We start from the raw sequence: 20084 nt of genomic DNA on the forward strand, positions 1-20084 counted from the left end.
GTATGTTTAGCTTGATTGACACTCTGGCTGGGCGCTACTGCTGCCTTCAGAAATATAAACTCGCTGTGTTTCTTCAACAGTACTTTCCCTATTTTGTTACTGTGCAGGTAGTTGTATGCTTCTGTGCTTTTGTAACTGCGTAATTCTCCACCGTCAACATCTTCAGAAAATATAAGATAAGCATTAGCCCGACGTTAGCTACATCGCTAACGTCGGGCTAATGCCGTGCTAATGCTTCATGTCATCTGCCTACTCCGTGAGAACTGTCCTCACGACTTATTTAAACATCTGTACTGTGTATCCACCGCCGATTTTTATCCATTCTGTCGCTTTCTTTGTGTTAAAAGCCTGTTTTTAGAGCGAGCATGACAGCTACGTTAACGTAAACACCGAGGTCAGCCAGTTCAACCGGAAGAGCATAACCGAATACCGCTATGAACCATGGGTAAACTCACGAAGTCAGGAATAAGGTGGATAATCAGAATATATATACGCAAACACACACACACACACACACACACACACACATATGCGCGTAGTCATCATGTTATATTAAAGTACTTCCTCCTCTCTCCAGGTGAACAGTGGGACTTGTCTTCAGCTTCAGGTGGAACAGCTCTGACCTGTATGATGATCAGACCCGGAGAGGAGAGACACCTGGTCCAACAAGGTCAGTGCAGTGGAGGTGCAAAAATTAAAGGCAGAAAGTGTGAGATTTGTCAGTTGCTGTTCATTAATACTCTAAAATCAGTGAATGATTCTAGAGGATAGTCGAGTCTCATTCACAGGTCGTTGAATACAGACAGTTTGGGTTGGTAGAAGCCACTATAGTGTCTCTGTTGGGACACGGCTCTTTTGTTTACTGGGAGGAAATATAAACAGTCTGTCTGTTTAGAACGCCTGCATTTATTTGATCTCATTTATATATAATTATAAATGATATAATCACATTTTATTTAACATGTATATCTCCACTGTTCAGCCACAATATTAAAAAAACTGACAAGTGAAGTGAGCATTGATCATCTTGTTACAATCAAATGTTCTGCTGGGAAACTTTGAGTTCTGTCATTTCTGTGGATCCTCTTTGACAAACACCACCCACCCAAACACCGTTCAGACCAACTACACCCCCTCATGGCAAAGAACCCAAGGTCTCAAACTGGCCTCCTCATTCTCCAGATCCCAATCCAGTTGAGCATCTATTGGATGCGCCAGAACCAACTCCCATCCATGTTGGGGCCCCCGTGGATCGTTCTTGGCTCAGACTGCATCCAGTGGAAGCTCAGGTGGATTGAGATTTGGGGAATCTGGAGGCCAGGTTGACACCTTGAGCTCTTTCTCACGTTCCTCGGGTCGTTCCTGAGCAGTTTTTGCAGCGTTGCAGGCGCGTTGTCCTGCTGGGGGGGCACTGCCATCAAGGAGTGCTGCTGCCATGAGGGGGTGTACTCGGTCTGCAGCTGTGTTTGGGTGACTGGTGTTTGTCAAAGAGACGTCCACATTAATGCTAGGACTCATGGTTTCACAGCCGAACATGGCATTGGAACACAATGATCCATGTTTTTTATTTCACCTGTGACTTGTTCTAATGTTGTCGCTCTCAGTGCATTTGGGCACTGTAACCAGACTTGTTTATATTTCCTCTAAGTAAAACAAAACCTGTTTAAATGACTTTCTCTTCCTTTGAACCCTGTGGGTTTTGAGCTAAGACTTATACATTTAAATGGACAGCTTCATTTATGTAGGTCTTGGCCTATTCGACCAGCACGCCACTAATAAGGATCGTATTTCTGACGTGCAACTGTGCGGTGGTGAAGTTTTTGGTTTAGAAGTGGTTCTTGTGGTCTCATTCATGGTAGAGATGCAGCAAACTGAGCTCCAAACACCAGCAGAATGACCAGAGACACGTTCATTTCTGTCAGCCTGTGTAAGGTTTTGCTTGAGCAGTTGTTAGTTTGTCTGCGTCCTTTGAGTGTATAAACTATGTTTAGCAGAGCTTGGTGTTAACATTGGCATTCTTATTCGTGGTAGAAGTGCAGTGAATTGAGAGCTACAACACCATCAGAACTGAGCGGAGAAGTGTTGTTTTGGAGGCCTCGTGGAAAAGAGCTTTCTAGGGACAAAAGTTCAGTGACAGTAATCCAGTTGTTAGTGGTCTGCCAGGCAAACCTGGTGTTATCATTGTTAGTTACAGGTTAATATGACCGGACTTCAGCTATCTTCAATGGCAAATGCCCGAGTGCTGTCCATCGGAGCTGTAAGCTGTGTTTTCTATGAATGGCAGTAGTCAGGCCTTTGATCAGCTGCCGGTATTGGTAAAAGCGTATCCTACGAGCCCTTGTGCCATCCCGCCAACTTACAGGCCCCTGTTGTTACACACCTATGGTATGGTAGAATCGTACACAAAGTGTGCGTGTTTAGTTGGGCCTCGTGCCTGGCTAGGGACATGCTCAGGGCCACGGTAAAAGCTAGCCTGACGCCACTAAAGCGGCTCCGGTCTCTGCCCTCATCTGTCCATGCCGATCTCACTCGCGAGTTCAGTGTGTATGGGCGCGATGCCTTTGCTTGAAGATAATGTTGAACCTCTGTGATAAAACAAAATGAAAACAATTGCAGGAATTAATTTCCTTGCAACTGTTTGCAACAGCATCCTGCTTGATAACACCATGCAGAGATCATTACAAAGCTGTTACAGGGCCCTTGGCCTCACTGCCCAGCAGACCACTAATAACGATCTGATTGTGTTGTGGTGAAGTTTTTCGTTTGGAAGCAGTTGTTGTGGTCATGTTCATGGTAAAGGTGCAGTGAACTGATAGCTTCAAACAGCTTGAGCGGTTGTTAGTTTGTCTGCGTCCTTGTGTTTGTATTGAAGGTTTGTTTTCAGTTCAGGTACATCTCCACTCGAGCGCACAAATGTGCATTCAGAGAGTGCTTGATAAGCTTTATGAAGCCTTGAAAGGTGTTTTGCTGGAGAAACATCGCGGTATAAAGCTTTTCAGGCTAACAGTGTTGGCTAAACAATGTTGAGTGCAGTAAGCTACGACAACCAGTTCGACACCATAGAGTTCTAGGCACAAAAGTTCAGTAACAGCAATCCAGTTCTAAGTAGTCTGCTAGGCAAACTGGTTATCAGGCTTGTGTGAACCGACCAACCAGAGCAGACTGAGGCCCCGTCTGAAAACCCACAGGATTCAAGGAATGTTTTTACAGCTGCTGGATATAAAAAATTATCTATCTTGAAATAAAATGTGTATGAAAATACAAATCTTCTCACTGTTAACAACTCGACTCTCTATGAGTCCTGTTAATAGCCCACAAAGTGCGTTATTTGACGACCTGAGAATGAGACTAATAAATCAGCTGTCTTTCTACAGAATTGCTTTATAAGTAAACCGACATCACCCAATTAATCAATTGATTAATAATTGTCCTCCATATGCAGCACACTAACTCTCAACTTTCTGCTTTTAATGCTGGATCACTTAATCTATAATAATACATGTTTGAATATTTAATATTGTTTATATGAATCTGCAAAGGAACGAGTAACTAAAGCTGTTAGACAAAGTGCAGTGAAAGTATGAATAATATAGTTAAAAACTCAATTTATGCTAAATAGGAAAATTATTTAACATGTATATCTCCACTGTTCAGCCACAATATTAAAACAACTGACAAGTGAAGTGAGCATTGATCATCTTGTTACAATCAAATGTTCTGCTGGGAAACTTTGAGTTCTGTTATTTCTGTGGATCCTCTTTGACAAACACCACCCACCCAAACACTGTTCAGACCAACTGCACCCCCTCATGGCAAAGAACCCAAAGCGTCAAACTGGCCTCCTCATTCTCCAGATCCCAATCCAGTTGAGCATCTATTGGTTGCGCCAGAACCAACTCCCATCCACGTTGGGGCCCCCGTGGATCGTTCTTGGCTCAGACTGCATCCAGTGGAAGCTCAGTTGGATTGAGATCTGGGGAATCTGGAGGCCAGGTTGACACCTTGAGCTCTTTCTCACGTTCCTCGGGTCGTTCCTGAGCAGTTTTTTTTTTTTTGCAGCGTTGCAGGCGCGTTGTCCTGCTGGGGGGGCACTGCCATCAAGGAGTGCTGCTGCCATGAGGGGGTGTACTCGGTCTGCAGCTGTGTTTGGGTGACTGGTGTTTGTCAAAGAGACATCCACATGAATGCTAGGACTCATGGTTTCACAGCCGAACATGGCATTGGAACACAATGATCCATGTTATTTATTTCACCTGTCACTGGTTCTAATGTTGTCGCTCTCAGTGTTTACACATGTTAAATACTTAATGAATTAGATCAAATAAATGCATTAAGGCACTGTAACCAGACCTGTTTATATTTCCTCTCAGTAAAACAAAACCTGTAAATGTTCAAATGTACTTCCAAATTAAATTAAAACTCCATGTAATTGAATTATGAAAAGTGATTTCAGGTTAAATACAACTGAGTTAGGGACTCAAACCTCCACAAGGAGACTCAAAACTCATCAAAAATAGACCCAGGTCTCTTTGTGGAGGACAAACAACTACCACAAAAAGAAAACCTCCACACACAAACAAAACCTCCAAAAACCATAAAAACCTGCACAGACACACAAAACCTCTAAAAACCAACACACAAACCCCCCTAAAAACAAACAAAAACCTTTAAAAACAAACAAACAAAAAACCCTAAAAACACAAAAAACCTCTAAAAACAAACAAAAACCTCTAAAAAAACAAACACACAAAACCTCTAAAAACAAACAAAAACCTCTAAAAAACAAACACACAAAACCTCTAAAAAAACAAACACAAAACCTCTAAAAACTAACAAGCAAACATAAAACCTCACAAAACCTCCACAAAGAGACATCAAACTACCACTGCTCCTCTTTCTCTTCCTGCAGGTGACGGACGAGCAGCTGAGACGAATAAGACGAGCCGCCACAGGACCTGAAGCAGGAAAACTGAGTATCTGTCTTCTGATGAAACTCCTTCAGGTCGTGCAGTTGTTTGTTGACTCTGGTTTCACCTGAGGCCTGTACTGCGAAGCCAGTTTAGTGGGTTAGCGAGGTATGTTGAGTCTAAAGCCAGGCTTCCCTGTACTACAAAGGTGGCTCTCTTTTAACCCGGCTAGATCACCATGGTAACTTATGCTTAGCTCATAACCTGGTCCCGACCAGGTTATGTTCAGAGTTTCAGCTTAAAATCGGCTATAAAAGCGCCGCTGTTTCACTGTGTAAATCATTCGGAGATGGCGTCACCATTCATTGAGAACCCGGTGGACCTGGGAGCAAGAATAATTCTGGCAGCACTACGATGTGAGCGGCTTCTTCGAGATCGCGCTGATCCGCTGGCATTTCCTGATGAAATTCTCTATGAGCGATATAGATTTTCAGCCGAGGGAATACGGAACATTTGCTCACTTATTGAGCCGAGTGTCAGGAATGCCACTCGAAGAAGCTGTGCGCTCACTGTAAGGCAAACTGTTTGTGTAGCCCTTCATTTTTTTTTGCCACGGGAACCTTTTTACATTCAGTTGGTGATGCAGCAAATCTGAGCAAGAACACTGCGTGTTGCGTGTTTGTAGTGTTCCCAAGTCATTTGAGCACAATGCTTGTTAAGGAAGGATTCTATAAAATATCTGGTAATGTAGGCTACTTTCATACCCCTCTACATCATCAGTATTACTTGCTTGCATAATGAAATCTTCCCCTTTTCATTCTTCTTCCTGTTGGCTTAAGATAGTGATATATTAAAATAAAATGGGAAACAGTATGTTATCCACACTGACAAAATGATGGGGCAGCTTGGCTACATACCACTTTGAATGATGTGTTTGTATTTGGCTCTAACTTGCTGCCATGTCCGACTGCTGCTTCCACATCTTAATAAAATGCAATATGAAATATTAATTAGGCCAACCTAGTATTTATTTGTCACAGATAATGAGCAAAGTTAATTATTTCTTTGATGTGGCTTGAATAAACTGATGAACTGATCATTGTTTCACCCGTTGTAGGGCAGTGTACACCCAAACACAAATCTTACAGGCTTGAGCGATTTTCACTGTCAGGAAGCTCTTTATTGTCATTGTACAGGGACAGTCGCTACATTTGCTTGTTCATCCCGACACAGTAATAAAAAAAAAAAAAAACACCGAGCCTACGCACACTCAGCCTCGCTTTCAATAAAACACACACGCGCATTCTATAACTGAGATCAGTAAAATGTGAAAACAATATAGACATCATTCAAAAATGAAAAAAGATAGTTGTTACTTCAGTGTATTTATTTTTTAAATGGATGAGGGTTAATATGTAAAAGTTGCACAATGTTGAGCTTTCAGAAATGAAAACACTAAGGGCTTAATATAATATTTATCTTAATATTAATCATTGTTAACTTACGCATTTACACGGTCAGCTATTTTCTGCCAGCAGCCCTCCCTCGCTCTACTGGCGGCGACAGTGTTACTTTTTGCCGTGATTGTGTCCTTGAATTCTTCATAGTCCTGCATAATAAGAATCTGCTCATCTTGAGTAAAATATGTGGCCCGGGATCGATCCATTTTCGCACGGAAGTAGAATAATATGACGTCAAACGCCCCCTTTTACATGTACGCGCGCAGAGCACAAAGCAGAGAACCGGACTTGACAAAGTAAGTTGATAACCACCGTCGCAGTACCGTTTAACTCTGTTTGGGGACTTGGGGCTTTGTTGAGCTGCATCATGAGCACAAAGCCTGGCTATGTTGAGCCCCCTTCGCAGTACAGGCCTCTGCTCAGACAGTGAGCACTGTTGTCTTTGCTGGTTATTTACATAATAAAACCTTTTTTTTTTTTTTATTACACTCTGTTGTGGTTTTTATAGATTTTTAAAGAACATGTTGAGTCTTTTGATGGAGTCCAATGTCTCCTCTCAGTGGCATTTTCAAAGCTTTAACTATATTTGATGTATACATTTTCTTTCTGTAATGGAGAGCAGGGCTTCCATTACCTTCAGTATCTATTCCTATTCTGGAAATGACTGCTATAGAAACCATGTGTTGTTTAATAATGTCTGAGTAAGGTAGCCTCTCTCCATCTCTTATCACATGAATGAAGCTAACAGCAGCTGTGAGAGTTTATAACGTTTCACCAGCAGCTGATATGAAATATACCTGCAGTGCTGCCTGTGATGTCACCAAGCAGACAGATAAAAGGTCATGTTGAGCAGCTACAGTAGTTTATGCGATCATTATGCAGCCTCATTGCTATCTGCACTTTAAAATCATATTACTGGTCTGTAAAGCACTAAATGTTCTCAGGACTGAACACATTTGGTTTACTTGTACGGGGATCGGGAGGGTTTTAAACATGAACAGTCTTGATACAAATACCTTAGACTTTATCCAGGCTAGTAGCAGGACTATGAACGGCAATATTAGTCTGTCAGCTTGTTGAGTGTCCTTTTTTTCCACAAATCCAGGGTGGCAACCCCACAGGTAACAGTCACTCAGGTAACAGTCAGTCAGGTACAGTCACTCAGGTACAGTCACTCAGGTAACAGTCACTCAGGTACAGTCGCTCAGGTACAGTCACTCAGGTAACAGTCACTCAGGTACAGTCACTCAGGTAACAGTCACTCAGGTAACAATCACTCAGGTAACAGTCAGTCAGGTACAGTCAGTCAGGTAAAAGTCAGTCAGGTACAGTCACTCAGGTAACAGTCACTCAAGTACAGTCACTCAGGTGCTGCCTGTCTCATTTAGCGTCTAACCCAAGTCCCGCCCTCAGACTCGGTGACGACAGCAGGTGGTGCGCGCCAAAAGTTGCTGGATCGCTCATTTTGTTGGCAAAGTAAGACCCGCCCACGACTCGTGACTGCTTTTCCCTCCTAAAGTTTAAATGCGGCTGTCTGATCGTCACTCTGATCTGAACAGCTGCTCAGAAGACGCTTACAAGGTTTTTTAAACTATTCTGTTTAAATCTGCTTTGATTGTTCAGTTACCTGCTCAAGTGTATTTAATCTGTGTGTGAGGTTGACTCAGGACTGTATAGATCAGTTATTAGTGTTCTCTCTCCAGGTGAAATGTTTGTCGCTAATGTCTCTAATGTTACCTGTGTATCAATGACTTTAAGCTAGTTATAACCGCCATGTGTCTCAGGCTCAGCACAGTAGGAGAACCAGCCTCCCTGAGGTTTGTTTTACCTTAAATGTTTCTGAACTAACTCTGAACATGAAGCTGGAGACCTCTCACTAAACTGAAAAGTGTTGAGGTAAATTTGGCGGGAACATAATCCTCTAACCCCATCGAATTCAATGCATTATCAAAGTTCTGTTTTCATCAGTGCACCAAACCTCATTGAGATTTTGAAGGTTTTTACTCTGCCGTGTTTATGACCCATTAATGCCACAGTAAATTCAATTCGGGAGCTATCCCAAAACAAGTGAGTGGTTTCGGTAAAGTCGGCATTAAAACTTTTGTAATTAATTGGCATAAACATCTTATCACATCGAAATAAATTGATTATGAACGTTGTGTTTTGTTCGATGCACCAAACCTCTTTTGGATTTTGAAGTTTTATTCTCTGCAGTGTTTTTTTTTTTACCACATTAATGCCGCAGTAAATTCAATTTGGGACACTTTCATAAAACAAGTGAATAGTTTCGGTAAAGTCGGCATGAAAGCTGTTGTAATTAATTGATATAATCGTGGTATTACATCGAAATAAATCCATTATGAACTTTGTTTTGTTCGCTGAACCAGACCTCATTTAGAATGTTAAGGTTTTTGTTCTGCCGTATTTTTTACCAGATTAATGCAGCAGTAAATTCAATTTGGGACCCTATCTTAAAACAAGTGGCTAGTTTTGGTGAAGTCGGCATGAAATATTGATTAATTTATTGATTTTTTTTAAGACAGCATCAAACATTGTGTGCTAACGTTTCCTGTAGAGTTGGGTGGATATGCTCGCTGTTAGCTAGCTGACTTTAAAGTTGTCACGGATGCATGAAGACTTTGGGAAAGCAGCGCTCAGTTTCCTTTATTAACTTGTAAGGACACCTGAACAGGCCCATGTGGTGTTTAATGCTGTCTGAGCAGGTTAGCCTCTCTCCATTAATGAAGCTAACAGCAGCTCAGCGAGAGTTTATAACGTTTTACCAGCAGCTGATATGAAATATACCTGAAGTGCTGCCTGTAATATCAGCAAGCAGACAGATAAAAGGTCATGTTGAGCAGCTAACGTAGTTTATATGCTCATCATGCAGCCTCATTGTAGTCTGCACACAATGGTTTCTGTGTGTTTGTCTCAGTTCTGGTGTAATGTGTGTTTTAAGTCGCTGCGCTGACTCCCTGTGTGTCAAAAGATAGACTTTAAAATCCTATTACTGGTTTATAAAGCACTTAATGTTCTCAGGACTAAACACATTTGGTTTACTTGTACCGCGGATGGAGAGGGTTATTTAAAATGTTTGTTCTGATACAGTCACTTATTTAAAAAAGTAGTCAGTAATGTAACAAATAAGTAAACTCATTGAATGCATTTTTTTTTATCTGTAGCTAATTATATTAGATTTTTTTCCTTCTGTCTTTCAGATGCTGTTTTAATGTCTAAATGTTTTAGTTTTGATTCATTTTTATGTCTCTAAATGGTTCTATAGAAATAAACTGTGAGATCTCAACCTTTAGATCTCTAAACCTGGTTATAAACTGAGTACTTACTGATATAAAATAGAAAACAGGACCTGAAATAAATCCAAAAGGCATTTTAGTCAGGATAGTTTACAGGCTCCTCTTCAGCTTGAATCAGTAATTGTCAGATTTTTCTCTTAATTCTTTTTTTCCACTCTCACTTGTTTGGTTTCAGCTAATTCAGTCCAAGCGTAAATATGCAAGTTTTAAGTGATCACAGCAATGGGAAACATTTTTTCAATTTTTCTTTTAAATATGATCTTAACATAAATGTGTTTTGTCTATTTCAGGAGTCTGTCCAACACACTGAGGATCCCTGAGAGACCTGAGGACTTCCACCAAGACATGATGGAGCTGAGCTTCAGCCACAAACAGAGCAGTCCTGAACAGTCTCACTGCCTCTCACACCATCAAGGTAAAAAGCATCTTCAGTACTGAACCAGTCAATTATACTTGTGCTTTGAGTTGTGAACAACAAAGGAGACCATGCCAACATATATAATGTCTAGGATCGTACTGTAAAGTGTGTGAATGTGCAGGTTCATGTGATATAGAGAAACTCCAGGAAGCTGTTGTGGGACAGTAGTCCTCTTCATCATCTTCATCTCTGCGTCATGATGTGATATTAAAGTGCTTCTTCTTCTTCCTCAGTGAAACGTGAGACGTGTCTGCTGCGTTCCTGTGTGCCCTGTGCTGAGTTCAGTGTTCAGAACTGTGCACAAAGTTGACCAAGAAGCAGCTTCAAGTGGATCGAACTCTGAGGACAGATACCTGGTCTCACAGAGACCAAACAAAGGTCAGTGCCTGCAATGTAGGAGCCAAAAGTAAAGGCAGAGTATGTAAAATATGCCGGGTGCTGTTCATTTACACACAAATGATAAGAATCAGAATCAGAATTTCCTTTATTTGTCCTGCAAACTGAGACATTTTTTAACAATGTCACAGTAGGCCCTATTTGGCCAGAGCTTCTTACGTACTCTGCCTTTAACTCTCTCGATAAAAAAAAAAAAAAAAATTAAAAATGATTCCAAATTGGCAGACAAGTGATTTACAAGTAACTTAAATAGAAGATAAAAGGAATAGAAGTAGCATTTTAAATATGGTGTTTTACTGAGAGGAAAGTATGAACAACAAGGCTGTTAACAACCTAAATACATGTTATTGATCTCTTTATATGAAGTATTTAACATGAATATACACCATCAGCCAAAACATTGAAATACTGACAGCTGAAGTGAGCATTGATCATCTTATTACAATCAAATGTTCTGCTGGAAACTCTTGAGTCCTGGCATTTATGTGGACGCCTCTTTGACGAGCATCATCCACCCAAACATTGTTGCAGACCAAGTTCACCCCCTCATGGCAACAGCACTCCTCGTTGGCAGCGGCCCCCCTGCAGGACAATGAACCTGCAACACCGCAGAAACGGCTCAGGAGTGTTGAACTGGCCTTTGAATTCTTCTGATCCCAAACCAGTTGAGCATCTGTGGGATGCACCAGAGCCAAGTCCCATCCATGTTGGGGCCCCCATGGATCGTTCTTTGCTCATGGTACATCCAATGGACACTCAGCTGGATTGAGATCTGGGGAATTCAGAGCCCAGGTTGACACTTTGAGCTCTTTGTCATGTTCCTCTGGTCGTTCCTGAGCAGTTTTTGCAGTGATGCAGCTGCATTCTCCTGCTGGGGGGCCACTGCCATTGAGCAGTGTCTTTGCCATGAGCGGCTGCACTTGGTCTGCAGCGGTGTTTGGGTGAGTGGTGCTTCTCAAAGAGGCGCCCGCGTGAATGCTCGGACTCAAGGTTTCCCAGCAGAATGTGACATTGTCACAAGATGATCAATGTTATATCTTTCACCTGTCATTGGTTTAAATCTTGTGGTGGATCGTTGTATGTACACATGTTACAAACAAACAAACACAAAGCCTCCACAGACCAACTAAAATCTCCACAAATAAAACACAAAACCTCCACAAACACACAAAACCTCCACAAATAAAACACAAAAAGTCCACAAACACACAAAACCTCCACAAATAAAACACAAAACCTTCTAAAATAAACACAAAAAGTCCACAAACACACAAAACCTCCACAAATAAAACACAAAACCTTCTAAAATAAACACAAAAAGTCCACAAACACACAAAACCTCCACAAACACACAAAACCTCCACAAATAAAACACAAAAAGTCCACAAACACACAAAACCTCCACAAATAAAACACAAAACCTTCTAAAATAAACACAAAAAGTCCACAAACACACAAAACCTCCACAAACACACAAAACCTCCACAAATAAAACACAAAACGTCCACAAACACACAAAACCTCCACAAAAACACAAAACCTCCACAAATAAATCACAAAAAGTCCACAAACACACAAAACCTCCACAGAAACGCAAAAAGTCCACAAACACACAAAACCTCCACAGAAACGCAAAAAGTCCACAAACACACAAAACCTCCAGAAATAAAACACAAAACCTCCAGAAATAAATCACAAAAAGTCCACAAACACACAAAACCTCCACAAAAACGCAAAAAGTCCACAAACACACAAAACCTCTACAAATAAAACACAAAACCTCCACAAATAAAACACAAAACCTCCACAAATAAAACACAAAAAGTCCACAAATAAAACACAAAAAGTCCACAAACACACAAAACCTCCACAAATAAAACACAAAACCTCCACAAACAAACATAAAACCTCCACAAATTAATCACAAAAAGTCCACAAACACACAAAACCTCCACAAAAACACAAAACCTCCGCAAATAAAACACAAAACCTCCACAAATAAAACACAAAACCTCTACAAACAAACATGAAACCTCCACAAAAACACAAAACCTCCACAAATTAATCACAAAAGTCCACAAACACACAAAACCTCCACAAAACACAAAACCTCCACAAATAAATCACAAAAAGTCCACAAACACACAAAACCTCCACAAAAACACAAAACCTCCGCAAATAAAACACAAAACCTCCACAAATAAAACACAAAACCTCTACAAACAAACATGAAACCTCCACAAAAACACAAAACCTCCACAAATTAATCACAAAAAGTCCACAAACACACAAAACCTCCACAAAAACACAAAACCTCCACAAATAAATCACAAAAAGTCCACAAACACACAAAACCTCCACAAAAACACAAAACCTCCGCAAATAAAACACAAAACCTCCACAAATAAAACACAAAACCTCTACAAACAAACATGAAACCTCCACAAAAACACAAAACCTCCACAAATGCACTTTAAAACCTCTACCTACAAAAAGACACAAAACAACCACACACAAACAAAAAACATCCTCAAAGAGACATCAAACTACCATTGCTCCTCTTTTTCTTCCTGCAGGTGACGGACGAGTCGAATAGAAGAATCTCTAAGACGAGCGGTCCGGACCAACGAGACGAGCGGTCCGGACCAACGAGACGAGCGGTCCGGACCAACGAGACGAGCGGTCCGGACCAACGAGACGAACGGTCCAGACCAACGAGACAAGCGATCGAGACCAACGAGACGAGCGATCGAGACGAGCGATCGAGACCAACGAGACGAGCGTTCGAGACCAACGAGACGAGTGATCGAGACGAGCGATCGAGACCAACGAGACGAGCGATCGAGACCAACGAGACGAGCGGTCCAGACCAACGAGACGAGCGGTCCAGACCAACGAGACGAGCGATCGAGACCAACCAGACGAGCGATCGAGACGAGCGATCGAGACCAACGAGACGAGCGATCGAGACGAGCGATCGAGACCAACGAGACGAGTGATCGAGACCAACGAGACGAGCGATCGAGACCAACGAAACGAGCGGTCCGGACCAACGAGACGAGCGGTCCAGACCAACGAGACGAGCGATCGAGACCAACGAGACGAGCGGTCCGGACCAACGAGACGAGCGGTCCAGACCAACGAGACGAGCGATCGAGACCAACGAGACGAGCCACAACAGGAGCCTGAAGCAGTAAACTGAGTATCTGAGTATCTGTCCTATGATGACGACTCCTTCAGCTCATGCAGTTGTTTGTTGACTCTGGTTTCACCTGCTCAGAGACGGTGTTGACACTGTTGACTTAACTGGATATTTGCGTAATAAAACCTTTTTTTGAATTACACTCTGTTGTGGTTTTAATCTTGCTCATCCCGCATTTTTAAAGAACGTGTTGAGTCTTTTGATTGAGTCCAATGTCTCCTCTCGTGGCATTGTCAAAGCTTTAACTCTAATAGGGGAGGGAGGAAAAATCGTTTCTCATAACTATCGCGATTTTTTGTTTTTACGATTTTTAAATAGATTTTTTTTGTTCAGAATTCGATTTTTTTCCAAATTTAAATGCTTCATTGTAGTCTATGTTTATAAGCCGAGGTGGAAAGAAGTTACCGCTTTTCTCCAGCGGAGGGCGAAATGTTTTTCTTCAAATATCTAGTAACATGGCATCATATCCGTTTGCAGAAAAAACTTAGACAGTCGAGAATGGTGGATAACTTGGAAAAATGGGCGGAGATAAAACCTCCACCATCTCATTTTAAGTGTGGACACATTTTGGATTTCTTGCTTTGAAGGGAAAAGCAGAAAAATCGCAAAAATTGGCATTATCTAAGAATCGCAGTTTAAATCAAATTGACACCCAAAAATTCATAACAGAGTCGAATCAGGAGAAACGCACATCATCCCAGGCCTAATATTTAATATATCAATTCTTTTCTGCCCTGGAGAACAGGGCTTCACTCTCTATTCCTATTTTGGGAATGATTGATTTAGAAACAGGCCCATGTGGTGTTTAATGCTGTCTGAGCAGGTTAGCCTCTCTCCATTAATGAAACTAACAGCAGCTCAGTGAGAGTTTATAACGTTTCACCAGCAGCTGATATGAAAAATACCTGAAGTGCTGCCTGTAATATCAGCAAGCAGACAGATAAAAGGTCATTTTGAGCAGCTAACGTAGTTTATATGCTCATCATGCAGCCTCATTGTAGTCTGCACACAATGGTTTCTGTGTGTTTGTCTCAGTAAACATTTGGTTTACTTGTACGGGGGATCGGGAGGGTTATTTAAAATGTTTGTTCAGATACAGTTACTTATTAAAAAAAGGTAGTCAGTAATGTAATCGAGGTAAAACTGTCAGCTCATCTAAATCAGGGTATAAAACATAACTGTTCACTGTGGCTTTCAAATAAGTAAATCCATTCATGCATTTTTTTATTTATTTAATTACATCAGATTTTTTTCCCTTCTGTCTTTCAGATGCTGTTTTAATGTGTCAGTGTTTTAGTTCTGATTAATTTCTATGTCTCTGAATGGTTCTATAGAAATAAACTGGCCTCAGTGAGGTTTTATTTGACTGGAGATTTTAAGATCTCAACCTTTAGATCTCTAAACCTGGTTATAAACTGAGTACTTACTGATATAAAACAGAAAACGGGACCTGAAATAAATCCAAAAGGCATTTTAGTCAGGATAGTTTACAGGCTCCTCTTCACCTTGAACCATTTATCGTCAGATTTTTCTCTTAATGCTTTTTTCCACTCTCACTTGTTTGGTTTCAGCTAATTCAATCCAAGCGTAAATATGCAAGTTTTAAGTGATCACAGCAATGGGAAACATTTTTCAATTTTTCTTTTAAATATGATCTTAACATAAATGTGTTTTGTCTGTTTCAGGAGTCTGCCCAACACACTGAGGGTCCCTGAGAGACCTGATGGAGCTGAGCTTCACCCACAAACAGAGCAGTCCTGAACAGTCTCACTGCCTCTCACACCATCAAGGTAAAAAGCATCTTCAGTACTGAACCAGTCAATTATACTTGTGCTTTGTGTTGTAAACAGCAAAATAGACTATAGACTAGACTACTATAGACATGGTCGACTTCCTGTTGGGGTAAACAATTCCTCAAGATTAACTCCTGCCTATATCGAGGAGACCTTTGAGTCCTGCAAAATTCATGAAAATCAAAGAAGGTTTTTGGTCATATGACCCGGCGTTAGGGGGCGCTGTGGAGTCCTCTGGCCACACCCACAACCCATCATGTTGAATCACAACCATTTTCATCAGATGTGACGTGTGTGCAGAGTTTGGTGAGTTTGGGGGATGTTTAGACCACCAAACATGCGCTTCTTGTCATAGAGAAACATTTGTTTGGCCTTCACACTGATGATGCTCTGGTCCTGATTAGTCTCCCTCTGGATTTGGGAGAGCAGCTCCGCCAAGTCTGTGATGAAAGTATTTCTAGACGATTTATTGCAGAGACGTCTCACGTATTATCTTTACACAACAGTTTAAGGGTTAAAATCCAAATCAGTATTTTATTTCTGTCCACCAGGAAGTCATTCACTTCTTCTGAGCTGCCTCCATTCAGCCTCAGGTCTGAGACTTAATTCTAACAGGCTGTGTTGGGTTGATTTCTCATTGTTCACACAGAGAGAAAGCTGATGTCAACCACTGCAAAAAAGTGACCTTAAAATAGCTCTATACATCTTTTTTCTTATTTCCCCCTCCGAACAAATGGAGGTGCAGTCCTAACACTGACAAATCATGTTTCCATTGTGATAAAGTGTTGAAGGAGAAACCTTCCCCCTGCAGCCGCCTGCATCACAAAGATAACTGAGTGAAACAACACAAAATCACCCCGAGCACCGCTGCAGTGACATGAGAGAGGAAACACTGCTGTGCTCTGTGTCCGGCGGTGAACACAGCCTCTGACCACAGTCGTGTTCACAGCTGACCGGCCTGTGAGGCTGTGCTGTACGCTCAGAGCCACCAGGGGGCGCTGTTCACTATGAAATGCTGCCAGATGGAGCGGTCCAGTCTTTCCCTGGGCAATGGGCCTTATCAAGGGGGAGCAGGCAGGCAGTGGTGCTGTGTAGATAGCCGGCCGGCTGTGTGTGTGTGTGTGTGTGTGTGTGTGTGTGTGTGTGTGTGTGTGAAGCCCGGGCCCGGAGTTGTCGACCGTGTTCAATCGAGGCAGCCGTGGGTCATATTATGGGACTGTCTGGACTCCTTTCATGGTAAATTGGATGAAGGCAGCAGCACTAGAGCTGAGGGGAGTGGAGATGTCATAGCGTTCAACCGGCTGGACTCTACATGGGCCGAGCAGACAATTCAGTTAAAAGCTGTCAGAGTCAAAGAATTGAGAAAGAGAAAGATTAATAAAAGCTATAGCTGCTCTGCTCAGGTGCTTTCCTGTGCAATTTTCCGTGGAGGTGGAGGGGGAGGTGGAGGGGGAGGTGGAGGTGGAGGGGGAGGTGGAGGGCAGTTCAGAGCAGATTTCACTGCCTTTTTGTTTTGATTGAGAGAAACGTTCCACATTCAGCACGCTTCATAAAGGGATTGATGCCCCAGACAGAGCCTGTAATGGAATACCAGCATGAAGTTCTTTAATTACTGTATGTGCTTTCATTTTATGATCCTTTATCTAATTGGAAACAATCTCTGCAGCTCTCTGTGAATGATACGTGTGTCTTTATATTATTGGATTCAAGACATGAGGCTTTTGAAACTACTCTCATCCTCCACTCCACCCATACGTTCTGATATCTTATGACACTTTAAAGGAAAAAAATCAATACTACAAATAAGCACAACACCTACAGTATTTCTAGATAAGCGCCTCCAAAGTATTCGGATCTGTTAGTATCTCACATCGACCGTTTCGTTTATTTGTGAGAGCTGAGCCGTTTTTCTCGTCTGTTCTGATCTCGGTGCTGCCGTTGCTCCGACTCTGCTGCTGCTCTCCAGTCTCCACCGTGGTAGATGGTGCAGATAGTGAGGTCTGCCTCTGACAGAGCACCTGCAAATGTGCAGAGATAAGAAGAGGGAGCCACCCTATAAACAGGGAGCGACACCAGCCGCTGTAGCAGGAACAACACTCTCAGGACTCAGTGTTTCTGCAATGTTCTGACTCTTCTATCTATCTATCTATCTATCTATCTATCTATCTATCTATCTATCTATCTATCTGTCTATCTATCTGTCTATCTATCTATCTATCTGTCTATCTGTCTATCTATCTATCTATCTATCTATCTATCTATCTATCTCTATCTATCTCTATCTATCTGTCTATCTATCTATCTATCTGTCTATCTATCTATCTGTCTATCTGTCTATCTGTCTATCTATCTATCTGCAGAAGAAGCCCTCCCACTGCTCCAAGTGTCTCTCACACACTATTCCAATAAATAAATCGGTGCCGTTCTGCCTCCCTGTTGCCTCTGAGAAGTGACTTGCTCCACCTCATGCAGTAATGACTCTCTTGTTATTCATGGTGCTCGCAGAAGAATCGCAGAGCGGGGAAACATCCTCTCAGCATCTGCTGTGGGGTAGAATAAAGATCTGGAAATGACGGAGAGAACACGACATGAAGGCTCGCGTGTTTACCGCCGTTTTATTTAGATATTTTTGGAACATTGCCTGCATTTATTCATTTGGTTACTGAGAGAAAATGGATACCATTCTCATGTTTATGCCATAAATATGAACCAAGGAGATGGTGAGGGGGTTAGCTTGATTTAGCATAAACAGCTAGCCTCAGTTAAGAAGCAGACCTGTAATAACACACTGTAAAACCACAATTCAACCTTTTATCCTTAGCTTGTTGTACAGCTAGCAACCTGCTAGAATTATTCCCTGTTTTATTTTGTAAGGTTTATCCTCAAGCATGTTTGACTTTTCACTTCCTCCGTCTGTATGTCTGTGTACACCTGTGTCTCGTTAGTTAATCAGCCCTCTGTATTTATGTTGCTTTGTGAGTCTCGTCTTCTCATTGTGTTTTCCTGCATTTGCTTCCTGTCTCCTCGAGTTATTTCTGGTCTGTAATTTGTTTTTCAGTTTGTGCTTTGTTTGGCTTTACTGTTAATTTTGTTGTTTGCATTTTGCTGCTTGTGATTTGGATTTCATACTTGAGCTTTCAGCTTCATTACAGCTGACTTTTGTGTGCGTTTGTTTCCCTTTTTATGTTGAAGCGAGACAGGAGTCTTAGAAACAGCTAGTTGCCTCAACAAAGTAATCCGTCCTTATTATAGGCGTCATCATTTTTACACCTAGCAGCTAATTGTTTCGCTCATCAAAGCACAGTGACCAGAAACGAGAGGTGAGAGCTAGCTAGCTATAATCAAAGCTAACAGAACCCTCTGAAGTTCACTTAGTAACACATCGTTTCTCTTCTGTTTAAAGGTCTAATGTTTAATGTTAAACATTAAACGTTAATAAAATGTTTTAAATTTTAAACCCAGAGAAATCCACAAGTTCACCATAAACGTAATGGTGCATTTAAAGGTGTAATATGTAGGATGCAGCGTATTACCAGGGTAACTGATAACTGCAGCTGCTGTTAGCTTGTCAGCTCAGTTAACTGCTGGTTAGCTGCTAATTTCTTTGGTTACCTGCAACACAGTACATAGACATCTTGAATCTAACATCAAAACTCTTTTCTCTTCACATTCTGTGTGATTTGTTAATATTTGTTAAATGTTTTATGTGTAATGTATGTTTTAATCTGAAATTGTTATATATGGCACATTTTAATTTTGCTGGCTGCCACTGCTTTAGAAGAATGAGCGAGAAGTCGGCAAACGTGACTAAACTTAACATGAATAAAACGTTAAAGCATTTTGTTGCTTAAATTAATTTATTACCAAATATAATGTAAAATTATGTGTAAATTGAATAACTAATTTACAAAACATTATATCAAATGTTTACTATTTATATGATTTATTATACTCAACATGGAACAGACTGCTACAAAAAATACATTTTAAAGTTTATAGCCTTTTGCACAAACTGTGACAGAACTCTGGGTGGAAGGTGGAGGTGGTTGTGGTGGTGCACTGTAGACGCAGCAGCAGCCGCAGCCGCAGCAGCAGCAGACAACTGGCACCTTCATTAGCAGCAGGTTCACTTGCTTGTCTTTTTTCTTCCAACTGCACTGAAGGATGTACAGTTCTTATGTGCCTGTGCAGGTTATCTGTAGAGCCTGCAGACACACAGACGCCACCACACATCATGTAGCTGACCAATCACGTGCAGCAAGAACAGAAAAAAAATAGAGAAAAAAAACAAGAACAAAGTGTCTCCAGCTCCCAAACAGAAGCCGGCTCTGACACACATCACCACTCTAAAACATAAACAGGTCACGTCTGCAGATCACTGCTGCAGTCAGGTTGATGAACAGGAGTGAAGATAAAGCCAGTTTTTAATCCCGAAGGTTTAAAGTAATCTCTGCGCTCTGCTCCCGTCCCGTGTAAACTGCTTCAGAATCTGAAGTGGCTCTGGGTGTTTATTCCTCCAACACGTCTGGCTCTGCCCTCTAGTGACCCCTGGTGGCAGAAATGACATTTTGTGTGTCAATACAAAATCTTTTTT

The 20084-nt window shown here is 41.5% G+C and overlaps 1 long non-coding RNA gene across 2 annotated transcripts; it reads left to right on the forward strand.

The window, feature by feature from the left end:
• The first annotated feature begins 632 nt into the window (after positions 1 to 632).
• On the forward strand, positions 633 to 15464 carry LOC115569143 (uncharacterized). 2 transcript variants are annotated; one of them, XR_003981500.1, is made up of 5 exons: positions 633 to 670; positions 4910 to 5002; positions 9972 to 10096; positions 10333 to 10477; positions 15383 to 15464. It is a non-coding gene; the product is annotated as an uncharacterized LOC115569143 (long non-coding RNA). The 2 variants fall into 2 exon arrangements; XR_003981499.1 differs by lacking the exon at positions 15383 to 15464 and adding an exon at positions 13072 to 13263.
• Positions 15465 to 20084: the final 4620 nt, after the last annotated feature.

The sequence above is a fragment of the Sparus aurata genome, chromosome 18, assembly GCF_900880675.1.
Source record: "Sparus aurata chromosome 18, fSpaAur1.1, whole genome shotgun sequence".
In the NCBI taxonomy this organism is placed as follows: domain Eukaryota; kingdom Metazoa; phylum Chordata; class Actinopteri; order Spariformes; family Sparidae; genus Sparus; species Sparus aurata.